The sequence below is a fragment of the Coturnix japonica genome, chromosome 13 (assembly GCF_001577835.2).
Source record: "Coturnix japonica isolate 7356 chromosome 13, Coturnix japonica 2.1, whole genome shotgun sequence".
Classification (NCBI taxonomy): domain Eukaryota; kingdom Metazoa; phylum Chordata; class Aves; order Galliformes; family Phasianidae; genus Coturnix; species Coturnix japonica.
The window spans coordinates 4,110,603-4,132,802 of NC_029528.1; the positions used below are offsets into that span (position 1 = coordinate 4,110,603).

The 22,200-nt window shown below is 47.0% G+C and overlaps 1 long non-coding RNA gene across 2 annotated transcripts; it reads right to left on the reverse strand.

Annotated features, from left to right (window-relative positions):
- Window positions 1-1,447: 1,447 nt before the first annotated feature.
- On the reverse strand, window positions 1,448-17,961 carry LOC107320241. Of its 2 annotated transcripts, XR_001558190.2 has the most exons (4): window positions 17,602-17,961; window positions 5,501-5,670; window positions 3,263-3,454; window positions 1,448-3,114 (listed from the first exon to the last, which is right to left on the reverse strand). It is a non-coding gene; the product is annotated as an uncharacterized LOC107320241 (long non-coding RNA). The 2 variants fall into 2 exon arrangements; XR_001558191.2 differs by lacking the exon at window positions 5,501-5,670 and having other exon boundaries at window positions 17,602-17,944.
- Window positions 17,962-22,200: the final 4,239 nt, after the last annotated feature.

A 22,200-nucleotide genomic window follows, 5' to 3' on the forward strand; every position in this document is an offset into this window, starting at 1 on the left:
TGAGATGGCAGGTTTGTGCTCCTGCTTCTCCTGGGTGAAAGTAGGATAGGACAAGAAGGAGATGCACGATGGTGCGGCTGCACTTTTATCACTCCACGTTAGCTACTGGGAAGAAATAAATATCATTAGGTGTACAGCACTGAGCCACCAGGATATGATGGTGAATCTGCAATACCAGTTGTGCAGGGGGCATATGGGGTTCCCCACCTTTGGCGCTTCCATTTTTTCATGATTATTTCATTCCTTTCCAACACCAGAGTTGCTTGGCATGAAAAGTTGGGGAGATGGACTGAAAGATCTTTAAAGGTTCCTTCCAACTCAAACACTACAACTCTATGATAAAATACCTGCTTGCTCTTTGCCTGTGGAAGGCCCTGCCACATACCCATGTGCCATACGACCTCTCCTACACATATGTATATCAAAAATGTCAAATTCATCTCCTGAGGTTGTCAGAAATAGTTACTGCAGCCCAAGCTCTGAAGATTGTGAATGGTAATGTTGAACCTTCCAAACAGGCAATATCATCTTGTCACCATGTATGACAGGTAATTATGGCTCTTTCTAGATGCCTGTAATTAACATTGCTTTCTAACTTTGACACAAGCATCCAGAAACCCAATAGATTGAGATATCCTTTGAAAGCTTTGGGTTTCTCTCCTCGTCCATTTCTTTACCCTACAGGATGTTAAATAAAGAAATCACCAGCTGTTTAGTGTGGAACACCCTAGAAAGGAACTTGCAACTCAGAGCCCCAAATAAATATGTGGATACATATCAGAGTGAAGGCTGAACCCAAGCGTTGGGTGCACACAGCCCTTCCCTGCCAGCATTCACACATGAATAATGCAGGGCATGGCGCCGGAGAGTCATGGCCTTATCTTGAAAATCAGGATTGACTGCTACCAATCTCCCTCTGCCCTGCACCTCCTAATATCCTCTGCCATTTCTGCCTTTTATCACCTTCATGCATCTATTTCTGCACATTTTTGCTGCTGACCTATGGCAGCACACTTGATTAGGGCAATACAATTTAATGTGTGGTGGATGCATAATGTCAGCAGCAGGCTCAGGTACCTCTAGAGCCCAGCTAAGAATAATAACTCCCTGCTCCACAGCCTGTATCGCTGCTTAACTACGTGATGCTGAACATCAATCAGGGAAGGATTAGGCTCTCCTGGTAATAGATAAACAGCAAAACCAACAAGATCATCTAAGCTCTTCAAACAAAATGATGTATTTTTAGTCTATGGAAATTCAAACCAGGTCTCAGCCAGAGAACCAGAAAAAGCAAAACAAAGATTATTGAAAGCTTATGTTTAAACAGTTTCAGCCCAAATATTTACTGATGACACAAAAAAAGAAATGAGAGCATGTTTTGCAAGGAAGAGCTGGACCCTTTAATTGCATAGGAAGCTGAGCTTGGGGAATCAAGAGAGAAAATAAACATGCCCCCTGCAGAATGCACTGCAAAGCCTGCACATTTATTTACATTCCCATTTCTCTTTAACCTACATTCCCCCTGACAGAAGTGTTGTTTTGGGTAATAATCCTTTTCATATGGGCCAAGACTACAAGAAACTATTTGCAATTCATTTCAAATATGGATTTTGGAATCTACAGTAAATCCCTTCTGCTAAGATAAGAAAAAGAAAGCACAAAGAAAGAATAACATGCTGCTTAATCTGTGGGCTCATCACATCCTGGAAGATTATTTTGACAGTTAATTTGATACATTTAACTGAGCTCCCAGTCTATATTGCTCAAAGAAAGCCATCACTCATGACTTGCTCTTGTGTAGGAGCATCCCAGGCAGCTGTAGCATCTTTTGAAGAAATATTAACAAGGGGAAAGAGTGTACACTGCTGTTTCCTTGCTGTTGGAACTTGGTCCTCCAAAAGCCCACAGCACATCCTGGGTGCCTCTCCCTGGCTCTCAGTAGCTGCTCTTCAGACAGTGCATAGGCAGCAGGAAAGCAAAAGGTCTCTGTGGGAATGCTCCCAGCTGTGTGTCCTTGTAAACCATGGTGTAGAAGCTGCTTCATTCCTGCATCCCAAAATACAGATGCGCCCTCAGGCACAGCTACAGCCATTAACGCACAGATGCACGTGGCTGTAGGAGCCATGGAGGAGTGGGAGATCACCACATGAGCAATGCCATCAGCCTCCCCTGTAACTGCCTTCCATCCTTGGGGCAGATTTGTTAAGGTGCATCTCATTGCAGCACAGGGCACTGCTACTCCTGTAAGTCAGAAAACAAGGGAGGCTGTTGTGCTGCAATTACAAAAAGTAGGTCAGATCCCACAACTGCAAACAGACAGGGAGAAAGGTGCTCATGGTTCCCTATGCTCATCTTTGGGAACAGCGCTATAGCAAGGACCGAAAGTCCTCAAAGTACAATGCTGAAATGTTTTTCAAAGCTGCCTAGTGCTTTTCACTGGTTCCCAAGGCTGCTCACAGCTGGACATCCCCTGCAAGCAGCACGGCATCCTCTCACAGCAGCTGCTCTGGGGTAGGGAGCAGATGCACCAGTGTGACCGACAGGGCAGGAGGAGATAGCTGCCTCTCTTAGCTAACCAGCCTTTGCTGTGTGTTCTGCTCCCACAGACAATACCAAGAGTTACAGAGATCACAGGCACTGGAGAGTGGTCAGCAGCAGAAGCAGTGATTCCTCTGATGTCAAGCCAGATGCTCTGGGATGCTTTTGGCCAGCAACCTAGATTTTTGGCTATGTGCATGATTGTTCTTCCCTTTCAGAACACGGGGTTAGAGGCAAGAAGCCAACAGTTTTCCGAGGCAAGGTAGGAACTGCAGCACCATTTAATTAAGCTGTTGCTTTAAATGTGCTCCAGTGTTCCTCCAACCTGCTGGAGACACAGGAGCTGATGAACACATGTCTGCAGCCTCTTCTTCCTCTGAGAGCAGTTTAATTCACCCTCCAACCCACTTGCACCAGATGGCACTTGCATGCTCCATGCTGAATGATGGTGCTTTCTGCCCTGTAAGTGATGCCAGGCACTGAACCAAGGAGGCTTCTGGAGCTGAATCTTTGGGGGCACCAAACAACCTGCAGGACAGATCGTCCAGTACAAGGAGCTGGCTTGGTTGTGTTGAGCTAGGAGAAGAAAAAGGAGCCAAGGCATCAGGTGTTTGTTGTGTCCCCAAGATGGATCTGCATTGTGGTTGTCCCATCTCCAAACCTTGGGGCCAAGTCTGTCTCTGTTGCCAGACTCACATCCCCTATTCCCCATACCCCAGCATACCTCAAAGCACATTCAGCTGCAATTTGCAACAGCATGCTTCACACGTGCAGGGCTCTTTCCCGTCTGTGCAACATCATACAGCTGGCACAAGAACCGTGGTATGGCAGCAAGATCACAGCAGCAATTCAGGCTGGCTTCATATTTCCTCAGTATGAATACCCCCATTCCTCAGGCATGGCTGCAGATCAGGAACTGCAATGAGAGATGCTTAGTTTTCTAGAAGGAAGGAGGTGGCTTTCTCTGGGATCTGACTTCAGATGATGCATTGCTGAGGTTTGGATTGCCCTGCCAAAGTTGTACCCACAGACCACAAATGCTTTCCTGCTTTTTAGGATCCCAGAGAGAATATCCAAGAGAGATTTGTGCCTGTACCATGGGGCTCACAGCTCCCTGAATTCCTTCCCATCATTTTGGAAGCCACCCATCCATATTGGCAGTCACCTGGAGCCTCACACAGTGAGGTTCTGCAGGTGTGCACAGGGACAAACCCTTTGGCTTTATGAGGTGGGAATCAGCCCGTTGAGTCACCCATTGAGAACCACCCCATGTGCCACAGTGCAGACAGGCAACCCAGACTTTCACTCAGCAGCTGACCCTGGGTTATTTCAGTCATCACCAGGCCCTACAGAAGGCTGTGATCCCATCCAGCCACAGACTGCTGTGAGCCATCTCCTCTCCCCGACCACCAAAGCATTTCCAACCAGAAATTCAGCATATTCTTACCATAATAGATGTGCATAGCATTAAAAATAATTGCATTTTTTTCATTATTTTTTATGACTTAACAACTACAATTGCCAAATGCTTTTTCTGCAGCCTGGCTATTATAACACTGCATTAGCAAATGGGAGTTCATTTGCTCCAGCTGACTCACTTTGGGCCTCATCTAAGCCCATTAAAATGACTTTCTGCTGTCTTGAGAATATTTTGGATGAGGCTTTGCTGGTGCTAAGCACACTTGGAAGAGGACCCCTTCCTAGCAGAGTGCAGATGAGCCAAGGCCACGCCTGCTCTGCTCTGCTGGTGCCCAAAGGGCAGTGCCAGGATGGGATGGGGCCATTTCAGGTCCGACCCTATTGTGAGTGTCCTTGGGAAGCACCAAACTTGTTAACCGCAAGAGCAGCAGAAAAAGAATTCTCACTATAAATATTCACAAGATCACACGCAGCCTAGCAAATCCTCTCTAAATGAAGGAAAATAAATTAGGAGAGGGCACCGGGCTGCTGATTAAATCTTAACCCCCACTCCCTGCGATGAGCTGACATTTGCTGGCTCAGATGCAGCAGTCGCACAGGGAGCCCCTCTGGCTGCTGCTGACATTCAGGGATGACTCTGCTTTGGTTTTAGCACAAGAAGGTTTGATGGCACCAGTGTTCCATGGGAGGATGAGCGCTGGTGCCCCCCCACCATTGCACAATGCAGGAGCAAGGTGCCTCATACCCACCCCCAGCTTTCCTTCCTCATACTGACAGCAAACCTGTTGGCTGTTGTATAGCCAGATCCCAATTTGCCTCAAAGAAAGGGAAATAAAAGCGGAGGGAAAGGAATGCCCCTCACAATGCCTACCGAGCCCTGTTTAATTTTTCATTTACAATTATTTCCTGAGCAGCACTCGAGAGTTCAGGTGGTAACATTAAAAATTCCCCGCGCCCTCAGCTTTCCCTAATTAAAATTGACAACCCTCATTTTGAACCACAAACATAATTACCCAGTCCTGCTCACCGGCATGATCGCTGAGATTGTTTGTTGATAATTTATGAGCTCTGGAGAAGATGAATAATAAAGCGGAGGCTCCGAGAAGCCTCTCAGCTCCTGCCTTTGAAGTCACAGAGGTGCCAGCACAGGCATCCCCTTCTCGTGCCATCACTGCCATGATGACATCTGTGGGGTCCCACTATTCAGGAGTGCTTTTCTGGAGGGTTTCTAGGAATACAAGGTCAAGTGCCCAACCCCAGCTGCTCTGTGGTAGGGAAAGCAACATGGGTGGCTCAGGGTGCCCTGGAGGGGTTGTCATTGGGCGAGCTCTGCCCCAAGAAACCTCTGCCACAACCCAAGCCAACAACACACACCAAGTAACTGCCCAAGAACAGCTTAAAAAAATAGCTGCCCCAAACCAAACTGATTTTTCCCCCTCACTTATCCTGTACTTTCCTTACTATCTACAAACAAGAAATGTTTAGCTATATCATAAAGCTGAAATAAATCTTTTTTTGTGCTTAGCTTTGATCATCCACAGACCTCTGTGTGCAGCAGCAGCTCCTACAGCAGCACAAAGCCCCTCCATGTGTTGGAGATGGAGCAGGATGCAGGTGGGTGAGTAGGGGAACATCAGCTGCAGAACCCAAACTCCTTCCTCAAAGCCATCACAGCTTCCTTACAGCTGTGCAGTACTGCAGGGGAGGAAGTTGCTACAGAGGGATCAGAAAGAGGACAAACATCAGCGCATCCTCTTTGAGGTACATGTTTCCTTCTGGATTCATCAGGCTTCAGGGGAGTCCATACCTCAAATGGGTTCTCCAAAACCAGCCCCAGGAAACACATTTGTTCCATGCAGGCTGGGTTTTGGGGAGGGTTTCCCCATTGGCAGCCATGCAGCTGCAGGTGGAAAATCAGGTTGAGTGATCCAAAGGGCACGAGCAGCACCAACCACCCCAGTGATGGAGCAGACAGGCACCAGATGCTAAGTCACTGTTTATCAGGTGAGGGGAAGCAATGAAATAAAAGAGATGCATTTCAATGACTGTTCAGCATCTGGGTTATTTAGGGAAAGTTTTACCCAGCTTTGCTCTCAGGAATTTCTAGCATGGGAAATGAAGTGCTACTTGGATCAGAGTGGCAAAGACCTTTCTCTGAGAAAAGCTATTGCTTGTGTTTGCAGATGGCAAGAGTATGGGGTTGTGCTGCATGTCAGTGCTCAGACCCACAGCAGCTGCCAGCAGAGCAGAGGCTGGAACCATGAGAAACATGAGGAAGGGACTGAAGCACAGAGAGGGAATTATTAGAAATGCATGTATAAATGAAACAGTGTGCTGAGTGCTAAGCAACATCACTGAGCAACACAGAGTGCAAACAGGCAGAGCAAAGCTGCACTATTCCCTTTAAGGTCAAAGCTTTCTGTAAATTCACAACAAAAGCAATGCAAGTGCATCTGTTCTCCCCCCATGCTTACCCAGACCAAAGCTGCTGTACATCTGCATCTGGAAAGAAGCTGTAACTAACACTGCATGGCCACATACATTTATCTATAAAAGATTCCCTCCTGAGAGCTGGCTCAAGATGGCCACGAGGATGTTGAGTTGGACTCAGCAGAGACCAAATATAGTCTTCTCCACCCAAGCTCTGTCCATGCTCAAGGGTCCATCAGGTCCAACATCAATAGAATGAACTACTGCCACTGTTTGTCGCCAGCAGGTAAAATAATTGTGATTATCATCAGAATCCATTTGCAAGAAGACACCATGCTGAAAGAAACAGATAGAAGAGATTCAAAACTTCCAGGAATCAAACAACTCATACCTTTGGAAAGGAAGTTCTTTTAGTGCTCTCACTTTGGAGTTGATTTAGGGCTGTTTGGTTACTTCCCTGCCCCCTTCCCAAAACAGTGAGTGAAAGATTTAAGGGAAAATCAGAAAGGTTTTTTCTGAAAGTGTTAAATTTTTGACCCAATTAGATTTTTCTACCAGCAGTCTGATGAAGCCAAGAAGAATGCCTGAAACATTCAGATATTGGCACATCCACTCAAAATCCTTCTGCTTAAAGCAGAACTCGTCTCTGCCTCCAACTGTTATGGGGGTTTTCCTCTGATTTCAGGTCATTCCCAACCTGTTTCCATTATTCCATCAATGAACTACATGAAAAATGACAAACCACTGAGGAACAATTAATATCCATCTATTTCCTTTGGTGTTAGCAAAACGCTTCATTTACAAACCAGCTCTGCATGCAGTGACCCAGACACATGCCTCAATTGCACCCATTTGTCACCAACCCATCCCCCTCAGAGCACACAGGGAGAGTGCCAGATCCTGAACCAGGATAGGAACCTCAGCTCCTGGAAAGAAATAACAATAAGGGAGCTCAGCATCACCACAAACACGGCCTGGGTAAATCCAAAGTCCAAAGACTCATAAAGTCTTTGGTTCTGTGCAAGCATCACATGTAGCTTGTTATCTGACTTGGCTGCACTATCAATCCCATGCAGGAGGAGCTACTGAGATCTGTACTAAAGCTTCAGAGAGGTGTTTCCTCACAGCTAAAACCTAAGACAGGCAGAGGTCACTGCAGACTCTCTGCTTTTCTCTCTGGAGGATGATGGGCAGAAGCACAAGGTGGGCACAGGATGAGATCACGGAATCTTTAAGGTTGGAAAAGAACACTAAGTACATCCAGTCCAACCACCAGCCCATCCCCACCATGCCCACTACCCACATCACCCTTTTCTTAGATACAGGACAGACTCAGAAAGAAAGGCTCCTCCATGAGATCACAGGCATGTGCTGAATTAAGAAGTACACAACAAGTTGTGTGTACACAGCTGCTGGCACCAGCTCTTATCACAAGTTTGCTATCAGCACAAAAACAGCTTTAAAGAATCTCTCATTAAAAACAAGGGTCAGGATTTCCCCAGTCAACACAAAGAAACTGCATATCTTGGCATGCCATGTGCAGGAGCAGAACTCACTTCTGGGATCACGCTGCTACTCCAATGCATATTAATGGCCTGAATTTAAAGCAGAGCGAGGGAAGCAGACAGCTGGGTTGCCAAAATTCCCCACTCACACTGTGACCTGGGCAGGATGTCACCATTGCCTCCGAGTGCTGGGAACAGCATCACGCCCTGCGAGAAGAGGACCCATTGCTTGGCACTGCTAACATCAAGCAGAGCTTGAGATGATTATTCAGTTTAATCACTGGCACAATTGTCATAAATTTATTTGATTTTTAATCTGCCCTGTTCAGCAGATGCTGAGCTGACATGCAGGATCTGAGTTACTGCTATGCCCGGTGATCAGTATGTTATGCAGTTCTGGTGGTTCAAAGAGAGCAAGGCTACTGCCACCAAGGTAGGAGTGGAGCCCCAGCATCTGCTGCTGATGGATGAAAATGAGAGGGTTTGTGTAAATTGAATACATGGATTTCATTTTCTTGCGGAAGCTTAGATTTTAGGTTACATTTCAATCTCTGTACTACAAAATGTAAGAAAAATGTGTTTTTTAGTATTGAGCCAGTATTTGCACAGCTTTTGTCACTCAAGCAGAGCATCTTACAGTCACCAATTACCTCTATCTTCCCAGCATCTGCATGAAGTAGAAAATCCCTGCCTGCAAGAAAGGGTGGAGAAATAAAGCTCTGCAAATTTCAGCTGTCTGCAGATCCAGGAGACTCTGAATGCTGCCATGGGGGAAACCCAGGGCTACACTGAAAACCATCCAAACCTGTTCTGAGCACCACAAACCCTGTGTATGCACTGGTCAGCCTGCTGACTGTGGCCACACCACCAGCCCTTCTCCTGCAGTGGGAAGACCAGGACAGGTTCTCCCAACCCCTGACTATGTTGTGGTGTTTGCCTGATGAATCCAACATCAGCACAAGCCTCCTCTGCTGCCTTTGTGAGTTCTGTGTTGATAAAGGTCTGCCCTGCAGCGTGGTGATGCTCACCATCCAACAAGGGAGAAGTGCAGCAATCCATCACCTGGGAGTATGAGAGCAAGTGGTTGGCATGAAGCTCAAAGAAAGAAAAAAGCCCTAAAACTGCCCATCCCACCCCTCTTAGAACTCATCCCTTAAATTACTGACATCCTCAGCCCATCCATGCCAGTACAAAGCCACAGCAGACACCACACTGCTGTTATCAGTGTCCTCAAAACAACCAGGAATGGGACAATATACACAATACAAAGAATCCTGAACATAATGTAATCATCGTGGTTATAATTTCCAGTTAGATCTACATCGGTTAGACTTTCTATATAATTAAATCTATAGATTTCCCTCTCATGCTTACCTTGCAGTTCCCTGAGCTCTGATGAAAAGTGTGCTGTTTGCAACAAGATTTATTGCATCCAGCACTCTATATTATAGCTGCTCTGCTAACCACAGTAAACAAGATATGAAAAGCAATCACACAGATAATGCCATGGAGGAAGAAGAACCGGCTCTGTCTTTAACCCTTTCCTTCATGCTGGAGACATTGGGCAGCGTTTCCATGCTACCATCCTGCTGTTTTAAGGGTCTTATTTTGTCCCTAGAGCCAGGGCTTTCTCATTCACCTCGTTTCCAAGTTATCAGGAGAGGTGTGCTTAAGGGCTGTGGCTACCAGAGTGCGAAGCCCACAGAGAGAAGAACACTAAACAAGCAAAGCCAGGCCAGCTGCCTGCTGGGACATCCTAGTGCTGCTCTGGGCTCAGCAGGATGCTGAGACTGTGCTCTCATTTGTAGTGGTTTGCATCACAAAGCTTGGATTTGACCCTAGGGACTTAGAACCATTATTTAAAGGGCACATTTCCATACAGAGGTCAAGTGGAGATATGTAAGCTTAATCAAGTCACTGCTCAAAAGCGGAATAGGTCCCCTGCTGCCCACATGGCACAGAACATTCCCTCAGCCTCCCCTTTTCCCCCTCCTTTAAATCTTCACCACATCCAGAAAAACACCCCAGGGACAGGAACAGCAAACAAAGACAGGAGTAACAATGATAAAAAACTGTTTTTCGCCATTCCCATCCTACTTATGTAAGCAGCGAGTGCACATCCCGTGCACCTAACCAAATAAATAAAGCCCTGCTAAATATCAGCATGCAGGAGGATGAGGAAGCAAGCAGCCACTTGTTTGCTGCCTTACAGATGGAAATGGTTGTCCATTCCAACTCAGTGGAATGAGAAAAATCACCGCTCTATTACAGTATTTTCCATCCCAAACTCAGTTAACCATTTACAAACAAGACAAAGGCTCCAAAGATGCTTAATTGCTCCTTTACACAGAGACAGCTGCTCTCTTTCCTTCCGGCCTGCTTTCCTCCAGCTGTAAGCCTGCCTGCAGCCAGACAGAAGCTGTCACAGCCCTCTTCCAGGCAGAAGTCCTCCAGAATAATGAGCTCCTTCAGAGAGATGCTGAAGTCGGACAGCAGCTGAAGTACAGATCGAACTGTTCTATCATGGATAGAGAAGTTGAAACGTGCTGGAAATAAATGTAAAAATAGACTGGGGTCTGCAGCCCAAACAGAGCGTATATTTAGTAGCTGTGAGTGGGAAAGAGCACAACATTCCTGGAAAACGTTCAAAAAGCATCCAAAGAAGATTAAAAGATTTCCAAGCAGAAGTTTTTAAGGCAGGTTGCTAGGGATGCTGGAGAGAGCCATTAAACTCTGCCCCTCAAAACATGTTCCCTAAAAAGCCACTTTTCCAAGGGGAATGTTGTTTCTGGAAACTTCTGAGAAAGGAGTTCTTTGGTATATAGCAGGCCTGAAAAATCCAGCTGTCAGCACTGGTGATAAACAGCTCTGGGAAGGACCCAGAGTGGCCCAACCCTTTCCTCATCTTGGCAATAAGGGTTTGTCAGAAGCATTTACCCCAATTAAGCCGTCCTTCAACATTTCTCAAGACAGAGACTGTCATAGAACCATTAAGGTTGGAAAAGACCAATAAAGATCATCCAGCCCAACTGCCATCCAACCAACCCATCCACCTCCTCCAGGCAACCCTGTCCCCAGCCTCACTTCCTATGTCCCATGTGCCCTGCTCACTGCAGCTTAACTCTGCTCTTCCCTGCCCCATCCACTATATAAATATATATATTATATATAATTTTTTTCTGTATAACATATTCAGATGTTTATGCCAAATAAACTTTGGCAGGATTGGGTCTTTCAGGCTGATAGAGAGACAGCAAGAGACTCATCTTCTGATAAAATGACACTAATAAGGCTGAAGCTTTCGTTGCAAGGTTTTTCTCCTTGTTACATCTCTTAAGAAAATAAACGTTTGTGGCATGTGCTGCATATACAGCTCATTAGTGCAATGCATTTCATGGAGGCAGGGTGTATAAGAAAGGGCAAAAGGCAGAGCTGGCTCCCCCAAGGGCCACCAGAAGTTGTCCATGCCCCAATTTTTGCCTTTACAAGCACGGTTCCCTGTGATATAAGCTGGACGTACTGATTTTTGGCCCAGTTGAGAAGCAGTCCAAAACTTGTATACTAAAAAGGGGAATCTAATATTGAAAGATCGCTGTCAAAGAGCTGAAATGTGCCTGTTGTTCCAGAGCGCAACCATGAGCATCTTTCTAGAACACCAAAGCAATGATTGCTCTTACCAGGGATGTGGGGTTCATCTATTTGTAATTTAATAGAAGAATTTCAGAGATTTGTGCCTTATTGATTCTGCCTAATGGAACAAGCGCATATCCAAGGGTTACTGTGTACTCCAGTCTGCAACACAAAGGGCAGGAGAAATCCCCCGCTCCCATTCTAGCAGGCTGTCAGCATTTAATTAATCCAGCAGCTGCAGGGTAGATTCTTAGCGCAACACTCCAAAAAACACAAAGACAAAACATCAATTTATGCTCTGAACACCCTGGTGCATTATAATATACTCTTACAGCTCCTAAACTGGAGGCTCCAAGGTGGGACTGCCAAGAGCAGCTGAGCGCCTGTCAGATTTCTCCCCTTTAAGGTCCTTTCAGATGCTCCCTATCCTTTAAAGCATCAAATGCTTTCAGCAGGAGGTCCTCTTTGATGCTGACTTTCTGAATGTAGATAAATGAATGCTTCCTCTCTATTTGGAAGTGCAGAGGAAATACCTGGCATTCCATCACTGCAGCACGCACAGCACCATGGACTCAGAGACGTTCTTTGGGAGCATCCTATAATTCTCCAGCCAGTCACTCCTGCTTGTCCCCAGCTCCCCTGTCATTCTGAATGCCACCACTCAATAGGTTTTTCTCCCTTGTCGATGCTACAAGCTACTAACTGCTTCGTCACTCCACTCTCTCCTCTTCCCAGCCCTGCAAAGATCTCCCACTCACGTGGATGGCACTAGTAACCATCACCTGGTGCAGTTTAAGGTCTTCATCTCTCACCCTAACCCAAGGCCACTCCCTCCCCAGTGCACAGGGTTGCAGCACATAGTGATGGCCAAAGGAAGTGCATACATAAAAACCTGGTCAGGGACCCCACATAACCCAAATCTCCTATCATTCTTCTAACCTGAGCATAGGGAATGCAGGAAAACAGCACCTTCACAGAGGTATTAAATAAATGGGGAGAAAAAAAAACATATCACAATACAACATAGCTTTCCATCTCCTAGACTTGGCAGGGAGTGGTTAATCCAGGGCCATGTCTGGGAAACAAGTGATTTGCAGCTTGGCACGGCACACTCCCCATTAAGATGAGAATACTTTCTGGCACCAGGCGTGGACCAGAATTTGACACCAGTTGTGACTCACTGTGAAAAGTGGGTGTTGATTGACTTGGCTTCTTCCAAACACTGTGTTACCCACAGATCAAAAGCAACATGGCGCTGATGTAGGAAAATGCTGAATTTTGGGGAACCTTTCTCAGCTGCCTTTAGGTGTCTTCAAACTTTTTGTTGTCTATTTCTATTTACTTATTTTAGAATCAGGAGGCTTTTACGCTTTGTGCACTTGGCACTGAGTGAAGTGGTGCGGAATGAGGGACCCAGATGCAAGAAGAGAGAAAGATGACAAATATGGTGAGTTTCTTTGGTTCAGTGCTGGGGTCTCTGTTCCTTTCCATTTCAAGAAAAGCTTAATGGGGGTCTAAGGGCTTTACCTGTGGTAAAACATTAACCTAAATTGTGGTTTATGTACAGTAAGAGAAACAGCGTAGAGGGTACCCATTGCCAAGAGATCCTCCACAGGAGTTCAGGGTGGTTGGAGAACTCCTTCAGCCATTCAGTCAAGTTAAACCTCCACTGCTCATACTCCATCAGCACTGGTGGGATAAATACCAGTTAAAGCATGACTTCAGGTGCCTGATTTCTAGCTCTTACATTAAAAGTAGATGCAGCAAGAAGGAAAGGTGTAGGAAGATGCCCTACCCGTGGGCAAATTCCTGGCCATCCATCCACCTTCCCCCTCATTAACTCCCTGAGACACCACTGGAGTGCAGATAGCTGTGTGCTGGACCACCGCCAGCCCTGCACAAGCAAGGGCACATTCAAGCCCAGGATGTTTTCTGGCATCAGCACCGAGCTTCATTTCTAACAGCCAAAGATGCTCAAAGGGCATTGTAGTGGCTGCCTGAATACCAGAGATGCTCCTGTGGCCGTTTGGTTTCTTCGTGTGCCAACGTGTGTCCTGATTCACACAAGGTTTGCAAAGGATCAAATCTGCTCCTTTCAGAGACAGCTGGGAATAGCCCTGGAAAAATGTGAAAAACACAGCATGTGTTGGGACCAGCGCCTGTCCCTCATTATTCCATGTAAATACACACAGCCTGACCCTCCAAAAAGACTTTGAATTTCTCAGAAAGTGACCATCTGTCAGGCAGCAAGGGGCGCTCGTTATTTAAATTAAGGAGCTATTCCCTGCTGCCATGTTCACTCACATCTCATTACAACAGCAGTTCTCAGACACCCTGTTCCCTTTGCACTGTGAGCTGAGATCACAACCCACCCTGCGGCTATTGCCCATAAGGGCCCTGCTAAAGGATGCCAAAAAGAGGTGGGCCAGAAGAGCCCTGGATTTGCCATTCAAGGGTGTTACACAAAGCAGAACAAAAGTGTAAAGAGCCCCATAACTACACAGTAGTGATTTGGGGCAGCTTAACATGCTATCTGAGCACACTTGAGGGGAGTGGAGGTGCCACACAGAGGTCTGCCTGCAGGCTGGGGCTGGTAGGAGCTGCCCCTGCATGCTCTCTGGGCTGCTCTGAGAGCTTCCAAATCACCTACACCAGGCTGGGTGAAAGTAGGTGAGGCCACCCAAATATCCATAGTCATCACTGTGACTCACAGCAACACCTCACGCACGATTACAGAAGCATGATAATGGAGGATACCCAGCATCGCCCTGACCAGACACAGTTGGGCTAGATGCTCTTAAGTGGGCTTTTCCAACCTGTACAATTCTATGACTCCCTTGGCATCTCAGCAGCTTCCCCAGGCATTTGCTGCCATATGAACCACTCTGGGACAGATTTTTTTGTTAGTTGCGCTGAATTCCCACCCTGCTTCAATCAGGCCAGAAGGATCACATCAACCAATCCCCAAAGCCCTATTTCTCATGGCTGGGGGAAGGCAAGTAAATTGAAGACCATATCAGGGGACATCAAGGATGTAAATGAACAAAGCTGGTCTGAAGAATCATCTGCAGCCTAATGCAGAGGGTTTCCAGAGGATCCCCCCCAACCCCTACAGGTCAATGATTCTGTGCATTGCCAGCTCCTGCTCAGCTGGTAGAGTGGGTCCAGCTTTTCACAGGCTGCCATCTCCACCACCAGATACCCACAGCACCAGAGAGGCATTGGGATTGGAAACATGACTACCCTGTAGCTGTAGAGACAAGCAGGGAAGCCTGTGCCAACCACAAATAGAGGGCTGATAATGGCACAGCATCCAGAGGGGCCATACAGGCTGCGAGCATTTTGCTAGAGGCAAACTGCATGGCCAGGCACCAGAAAAGGTTATGAAGAGCTGGAAAGAGCCTTGGGAGGGCAAAGCGTTTATTAAACTGAGAATAGAAGCACACTTCATGTTTTATGTGGAGGAAAATGAATTTTCTTTTTCTTAATATTGCAATCCCTAAATGCCATAATCAGAATAGCTCCCTTTCCTGTTCTAAGAGAGCAAATATTCTACACAAGCAATCCCAGGCTGTGTTTATTATGGATATTGTCACATTTTTCAAGATGCAGAAATAAGAATCAACAAAGCACAGGCTGTTGTATCGAACTGCTCTAAAAAGCCAGAAGGGAGCGGAGCCTTAGGAATGCTGAAATGACATCAGCTCTTCTCTTGATCAAAATCAAGACCGAACAAGTAGAGGTATGTGATCTTCTCAAGTGCTGAGTGCCAAGTGATCGCACACCAGGAAATCCTGAGCACCACATTGTAGGTGGAGGCCGATGTTGCTCAAGGGGAAGTAAAAATAAATGGAGTTGATGTATGGGAGTGCTGGAGCTGACACTGGGTGGCCACAGAGATGCCCAGTCAAATGCTAGGTTAACTGGGCAGCTCAAGAACATGTGGAGAAATCCTGTTAAGCGTGGCTAATCAAAGACTCAGAGGGATGGATGGTCTAACAGCGCCTGCTGCCCACCTTCTTGGCATGGATGGGATTGGGATTTTCAGAGGAATTGATGCTCTGCATCCCAAGCATTTGAGTGTTCTGTGTCCAGCCACAAAAACAGCCTGTCCTGAGCTGCTGCCAGCCTTGCTCTGGGGGGAAAGCAAGCAAGCAAACCATATCACTGGTACACAGTTTTGGAAAGCTGGACAAGAAATAAATCAGAGCTTATCTCTGGAGCATTCTTCAAAAGACAAAAGTTGAAAGCAAGTCAAAGGCTATCATCCAGGAACTGCAACAGAAATGCCTCCTAGTGACACCAGTTCAAGCAGCCACTACAAAAGATAACCAAGTACAAGCAGGAGAATGCAGTGCTTTGTGCCTGCCCTCTGGAAGTCCTATTTCTATCACAAGGTGTTGTGCCCCTGGGCACGCCTATAAGAACAGGCTGCAGAAGCACCCAGCTGCACTCAAACAAGGAATTTGTTTCTCCTTGATGGCCCACAGGAGAGAGATCCCAGCAGGAAGCCCTGCTGAAAAACAGAGCTGTCACTGCACAAGCAGGAACACACAGCCCTACACGAATGAACCCCCTCTGTTTTGCACTGGAAGAGCCTCAGCTGAATTATTTGGTCTAGATGTGCATCACACCTCAGCAGGTCCAGAGGAAAACAAGAACCAACCAGGGAATGGCAGGAAAAAAAGGCTGAATGAACAGGAATTGAAACAAAGAGGTGTGTGATGACCTTCAGCTACACTGACACCTTCCCAGCACTCACACCAGCATCTCTTGTAAGAGCCCAGCTCTGCAAATAGGGACATATGTACTTTAACATCCCACAGCACAAGAGCCCCTTCCACCCATCTCATGACCAATATCTGCTGGGTCCTATGGGACTGGAGGGGGTCAATCCATCTCCCATTATAGCTTTCTCCTGCTGCATCTTGAGCAGGAGAAGCAATTCTTCACAGCCAACAAAGCACCTTCGCTACCAAATTGAGGTTAAATGAGAATTCAAAGAAATGCTTAAAAATTTCATCAGTGCCACTTGGACATGAGCCTTCAGGCTGTTTATCCTTAAATGAGATGTCACATGTAATTTAGTGGTGAGATTAAGCACTGTTTTTCACTTTTAGTCGCTTGCTGTGGGCAGCCCTGTATCAGTGCACACCTTCGTTCTTTATTAGGCAAGATAAATGAAAATGGCACCATTTTTCTGCATTAGAGTCCAAATATCTGACACGTCAACACCATCTAATGGAACAAAGCACTACAGATTCCTAGAGCAGGTGTTTAATTTGCATGCTATTACCAACAAGCAAGATTAATGCTTTATTAAGTACTTACATTGCAGTAACAAGTGAAGCAGGGTGGGGTTCAACTCAGGATGGCAAACAAGCCCTAAATGCTCCACGCTCCTTTTACTCCTCAGATTATACTGCCTTGAAAGCTGAAGCCTTGTAGTTTCAGTGGGTTCTTTTTCCTTTGCTTTCATTTTTTAAGTTGCCAAGAATAAAAGCAGCCTATAGTGCTCACATTGGAGCAGTTTTTGTTTGAACAGTAAGAAGGCACCATACTGGATATGCTCAGCCTTGACCTCTTAGATGCTCTGTTCTCCCAACCTCCACTGCCAAGCAAGCTTGGAGGAATCACTTTTCTCTCTGCCTCACTGTTTCTAGGTGTGAAGTGGAGGCTGTTTTATTAATGCTCCTTTACAAAGCCCTTTAGAACACACTGAAGTCAAGAGGTTCTCATTGCAGGCTGATAAGAAGTCTCACTTTTAGGTTTCATGGGCACTGGCAACCCTTGCAACTGCCCTGCATGTTATATACAGAAAGAAGAATGCCTGAACTTCCTGCAAGTTGCTTTCGTTAGCAGGGATACCTCCTGTTTCTCACCAGGGTGGTAAGTCCCAATGAGCCACACCTGATACACACAGCAACAGCTTCTGCAGCAACACAGGCCACTCCCTACATCATGAACCAGAGGGAAAGGAGCAAAACTGAAGGGTAGGACAGGCTCAGCTGGAGGAGGACACAGCAAGCTCTCCTATAGCCGACTACATTAATAATATTAATAAAGAAACATTCCTTACCCAGGTTCTCCTTCAGTCAGGTGGAAGATGCTCTGCAGGTCCTGATGCTCCATCAGCCCAGAAAGCTTTAGTGCAATCACACACCAGATATCCCCACTTTGATGATGCCCCTCATTTATATCCCCCACCATTTGCAGAGGCTCCACCTCTTACCCAACTGTAAGGGGCTCATCCATCCTTGGGAGCACCTGAATGCAAATTGGGTTATGAGATATGGGCCCTTAGCTGATCACACAGCTGAGAGCACCTTACCCCATCCTTAGCTCTGCTTTGTTAAAAGCCATCCTTGTTTTCCTGAGGAGGAACCATGCTAACAAGTGGCTCCTTCAGCTGCTCCTCCTGTGACAGCTGATGTGTTACAGCCTGGAGGGAACTGCTACATCCAGTCATTAAATAAAGGAAAAACCTCACCCGCCGTGTTGCTGTAATCCTGCTGCATTGCCTATCATAGGAGGAACGAGGAAAAAATTAATTACTATTGATTTAAATAAACGTGCTCACATGATCAGGTGGTGGCAACAAATGACCAGCTGCAGGGAAGGCACTTCTCCACAGGTGTGTAACAACTGAGGCTGTGCTGGAGCCTCAGCAGAAATGCTGCAATAAATGAGGGGGGTATTTCACTCTTTTAGTTGCAACGAGAACAGTGCTTGGTGATGGCAGCAGAAACTTGAGTGCATGCACTGCTTGTTGCTGGGGCACTTCTGGCACTGGAGGGGTCCCATGGCAACTTTTAGTTAAAAAGATGCATCTCAAACTCTCCTGCTCCTTCAGAGGTGGCTCATTCTCCATTTCCAAGAGCCCCATTTCTGCCGAGTGCAATCATAAACTGAAAAGCTCCTCTCAGAACAGGCAGATATTTGTTTGAAAGAGGCTTGGATAGAACATGTACATTTCTGGAAAGCTTGCATTGTTGACATGGGAACACACACCCAGCAGAGCACAGGGTGGGTGCACAGCCCTGAGCTCAGTGTGGAAGCGGTGCTGAGCGGCTGTACAAGCAGCAGCTGAAAGGCATTTAGCAGCGCATCACGGCCAGCAAGCAATGAATTATTTACAATATTTTACTAAGAATAATTGCTGTTTTTAAAAGTGAATTTCCCCCACTTCCTCCCCAGGGTCTGTAAATGGTACCGTGGCAGTAATCATGAGTAAAAGGAGAAAACTGAACTGAAATACAAAGTCACCCAATGCATGGGATCCACTCAACCATGGTGCAGACAAAAAGCATTTTGAATGTGGTTCCAGCAAACGTTTATTCATTCAGTACACAACTGCAGAGATCCAAATGAGTGCACTGCCAGCAGCCCAGGCTGGATGGGGCACAGCTCTCACAATGAACGTGTTCATCAGCATGTCCTCAAAACGCTGGGGACAGTGGGAGACCTGCAGGTGACAGCATCAGCACCGTGATGTGCACAGAGCAGCACCTGCAGCAGTTTGGAACTCAGAGGGTTTTCCAGCTGCTGCTCCCTGCACTCCCAGTGCTTCCCTCAATTAGCAGTGCCCGCTCTTCCTGTGCCTAATGATGATGTGCTCCAGGCACAAGTACTCCAGCAAGATGCTCTCTATTGATTCCTCTATTGATTTTTTATCCCTTCCCTTCTTGTTGTTGTACATGCAAATGGACAGTAATGACTCCCCATTACCACCACAGTGCTGCGCTCTGTCAGTGCCTGCTGTGGCCTCCCTTTCTGCCTCAGCACAATTTCACTCTTTTTCACCCCAAAACAGTGTCCAAGAGCAGTGCATGCATTGATTCCTTCCCTGGGCTTTGCTGGAGCCCAGTTGGCTCAGATGGGATAATGCATTTGGTGATGTGGCACAGGAGGGAAGGTCCCCTTAGGAAGGGGTTTTCTGAAGAAATCAATGAAGAATCAGCAGTGTGTGGGGATGGACACACAGCACCATGTTAATGGTGAGCCAAACTCAGAGGCAGCTACAGAAAACCCATCAGTTCCAATTTGCAGCAAATTCCGAGTGCAGCATTGGTGGCAAAATGCAAATAGTGCCTATGTGTTGGGGCAGATGGGGAATAATTGCAGAGGGGTGAGGAGAACAGGAACTGTTCTTCCCTCTTCTTCAGCATCTTTCCTGGGATAGGAGGACTTTGCAGCATTCCTTCAGAGCAGAGCAGTGCTGCACTGGGCAATCCTCCTGCTTGCAGGGTATCCCATCCTGCTCCATGCAGAGGGTGTAGTGCTGCTGCACACCAGCCACGTGAGCTGCCCAATGCAATTGTGTCAGTGGGAACCACAAGAAAAGGAAGGAAAAACACAAAAGCATAAAATAAGCTTTGTCTGAATGTGTTTTTGTTGTATTTTTATTCTTTTAATCCATGTCAAAGCTGAGCTCACAGCTAGCGGTGGAGCAGCAAACCCACAAGTGCTGGTTCTTGTCCATCCCAGCCAGCTCTGGACAGTTCAGATGAAGAACCAACAGCTGAAGATGTTGGGAAATTCCTGACATTTTCCCCTTTTGCAGGGACCAAAGGACAGCACAGGAGCAGCCTTTCCCATGGGGCTGTAGTGTTCCTTGTCTGACAGCCATCTCAGAGCAGGAATGCAGAGCAACCCCAAGCAATGAGAGATGGAACAAAATACACCTTGGTTCCTGGATGTGCAAATGAAACAAGTAACGGCACTTGCCAAATAGAAAGGGATTGGGCTCATTGCCAGCTCCTGTAATGTCTTACAACGCCATCGCCCTGCAATGCAGCTGGCTGCTCTGCCAGAACGAAGCATCCATACTCCTGTCCCAGGAGAACTCCCTCTTGTGAACGCACCGCAGGAAGCTGCAGGTCTCTGAACATGGGTTTTCCTTGCCCTCTTCTGGCCAACCCCAAATGTGCCAGGCTAAGAGCAAGGCTCTTCCTTACAGCTGTTGCTAATGAGGTTAATGCCATTAAATGAGGGTCATCATAGAGTGCTTGAAGTTGTAGTTCATGAAAGAGGTCACGAAGTGTGAATAGGAAAAGAAACAGGAACAGGATGGAAGAGGGGAGGGATGGAGGAGACAGTGAGCCCTGCAGGGCCGTACCTGCCGGCACATACACACTGCCTGCTCTTAGATCTGAAGAAGCACAGAGCTGTGGATGCAGTGCAAACTCACATGAGTCTGATGACTCTCACAGATGTCCAGGGTGTTGCTGGAGCTGAGCTGGAGCTGCTGTTATCTGAGCTCGTTGAGCCTTCCTTGCTTTTTCTTTTTTTAGACGTTTTTCATATTATGCACTGCTGGAAAGTCCCGTTTGCATGCAGACAGCTGCTGTTTTTATAGACACCATCCAAAATGCAGCTAAACATGACAGCTCGCTTGGAGCAGCAGGCATTTGTTACACTGATAGCTTCCAGAGGGATTGCAGGAGCTCTCTTTTTGCTATTTTAAAGCCAAAGCCTCATCCTTATGCAAGGACAAAAGTCCCAGATGGAAACGTGCCTTAGGAAGACCCTGAGAGCATTCCGGGTGCAGCCTCCCAGCCCTACTTACAGCCCTCAGGGTTCCCTTGGGGCGGCTGCGCTCCCCCTCCTATAGAAGCTCACCCCACGCACGCTGCCCTTGATGTAGCCCAGCACATGGAGCGCTCTCCTCCCAGCAGCCTCCTCCACTTTTCACCCGGTCCCCCTCACTCATCTTTTCGCCTTTAAGTCATGGAAATTAATTCCTGGCTTGCTTTCATAAGGCGTCGCTCCCAAAAGGCTGCTGAGCTTGGCAACGCTGTGAGCACCGACATCAACCCAAACCCAACCGTGACACCTAGCGGGTAAAAGGCGAATACCTTCCTTGGATTAAACAACACAACTTCCCAAAGCCTTTTTGCTCTCCTTCGGACTCCAGCAATAGGAGCCCATAAACCGGGGCATCAGCTGCAGGGAAGGGCTTCCCAGGCTCATCCCCAGGCACAGCCCAGCTGCTGGGGACGGCTGCGTTGCACCATCATTGTGTTAGGAAAGTTTGCTTTTCTGTTTGCTTTTCTTTGCCAAAATCTTGTTATCCAGCAGGATGGGACTGTTGCCAAGAGATGGGAAACACTGAGAGACACCTGAGTGGGGCAGCCAGCTCACCCCACAGCCCAGAGCTCCTCTACACTGCTGTCTCCATGTCGCCCCTCCACATCACCCACGGTGCCATCACAGCAGGGGACAGCAGCTGCTGCCTCCCTCCTCAATGGGAGAAAACATCTATCCACGAAGCAGAATCTGATCCAGCCGAAACTGTGGCCATCTGTCACGTTATTAATAGGCACAGAGCTCACTCAGAGCGCCGGCACTGTCAGTGCAGGGGTGGTTTTGCTGCTGGAGAAGTTCAGGTTAGCAGCACTGCTCCATCATCTGACCTGTGTCTTTCCATTAACCCATTAAGCACGCTGTCAGTAGCTGTAACTTACAGGTACTCGTGCAAGCTGACCATATGATTAGAAAGCAGCACACCTCAACAAGCATCTTTTCCACAGACAGAAGCAAGTGGTTTAATTCACCATTATCCTTTGCCTTCAACACTGTAAAGAAAGAACTCCATTACTTCCTTTTATGTTTCTTTATTCCCTACTATTTTATTTACCCATTACCTTCTTCTTAGAAAGCAAACTTCTCCCAGGTC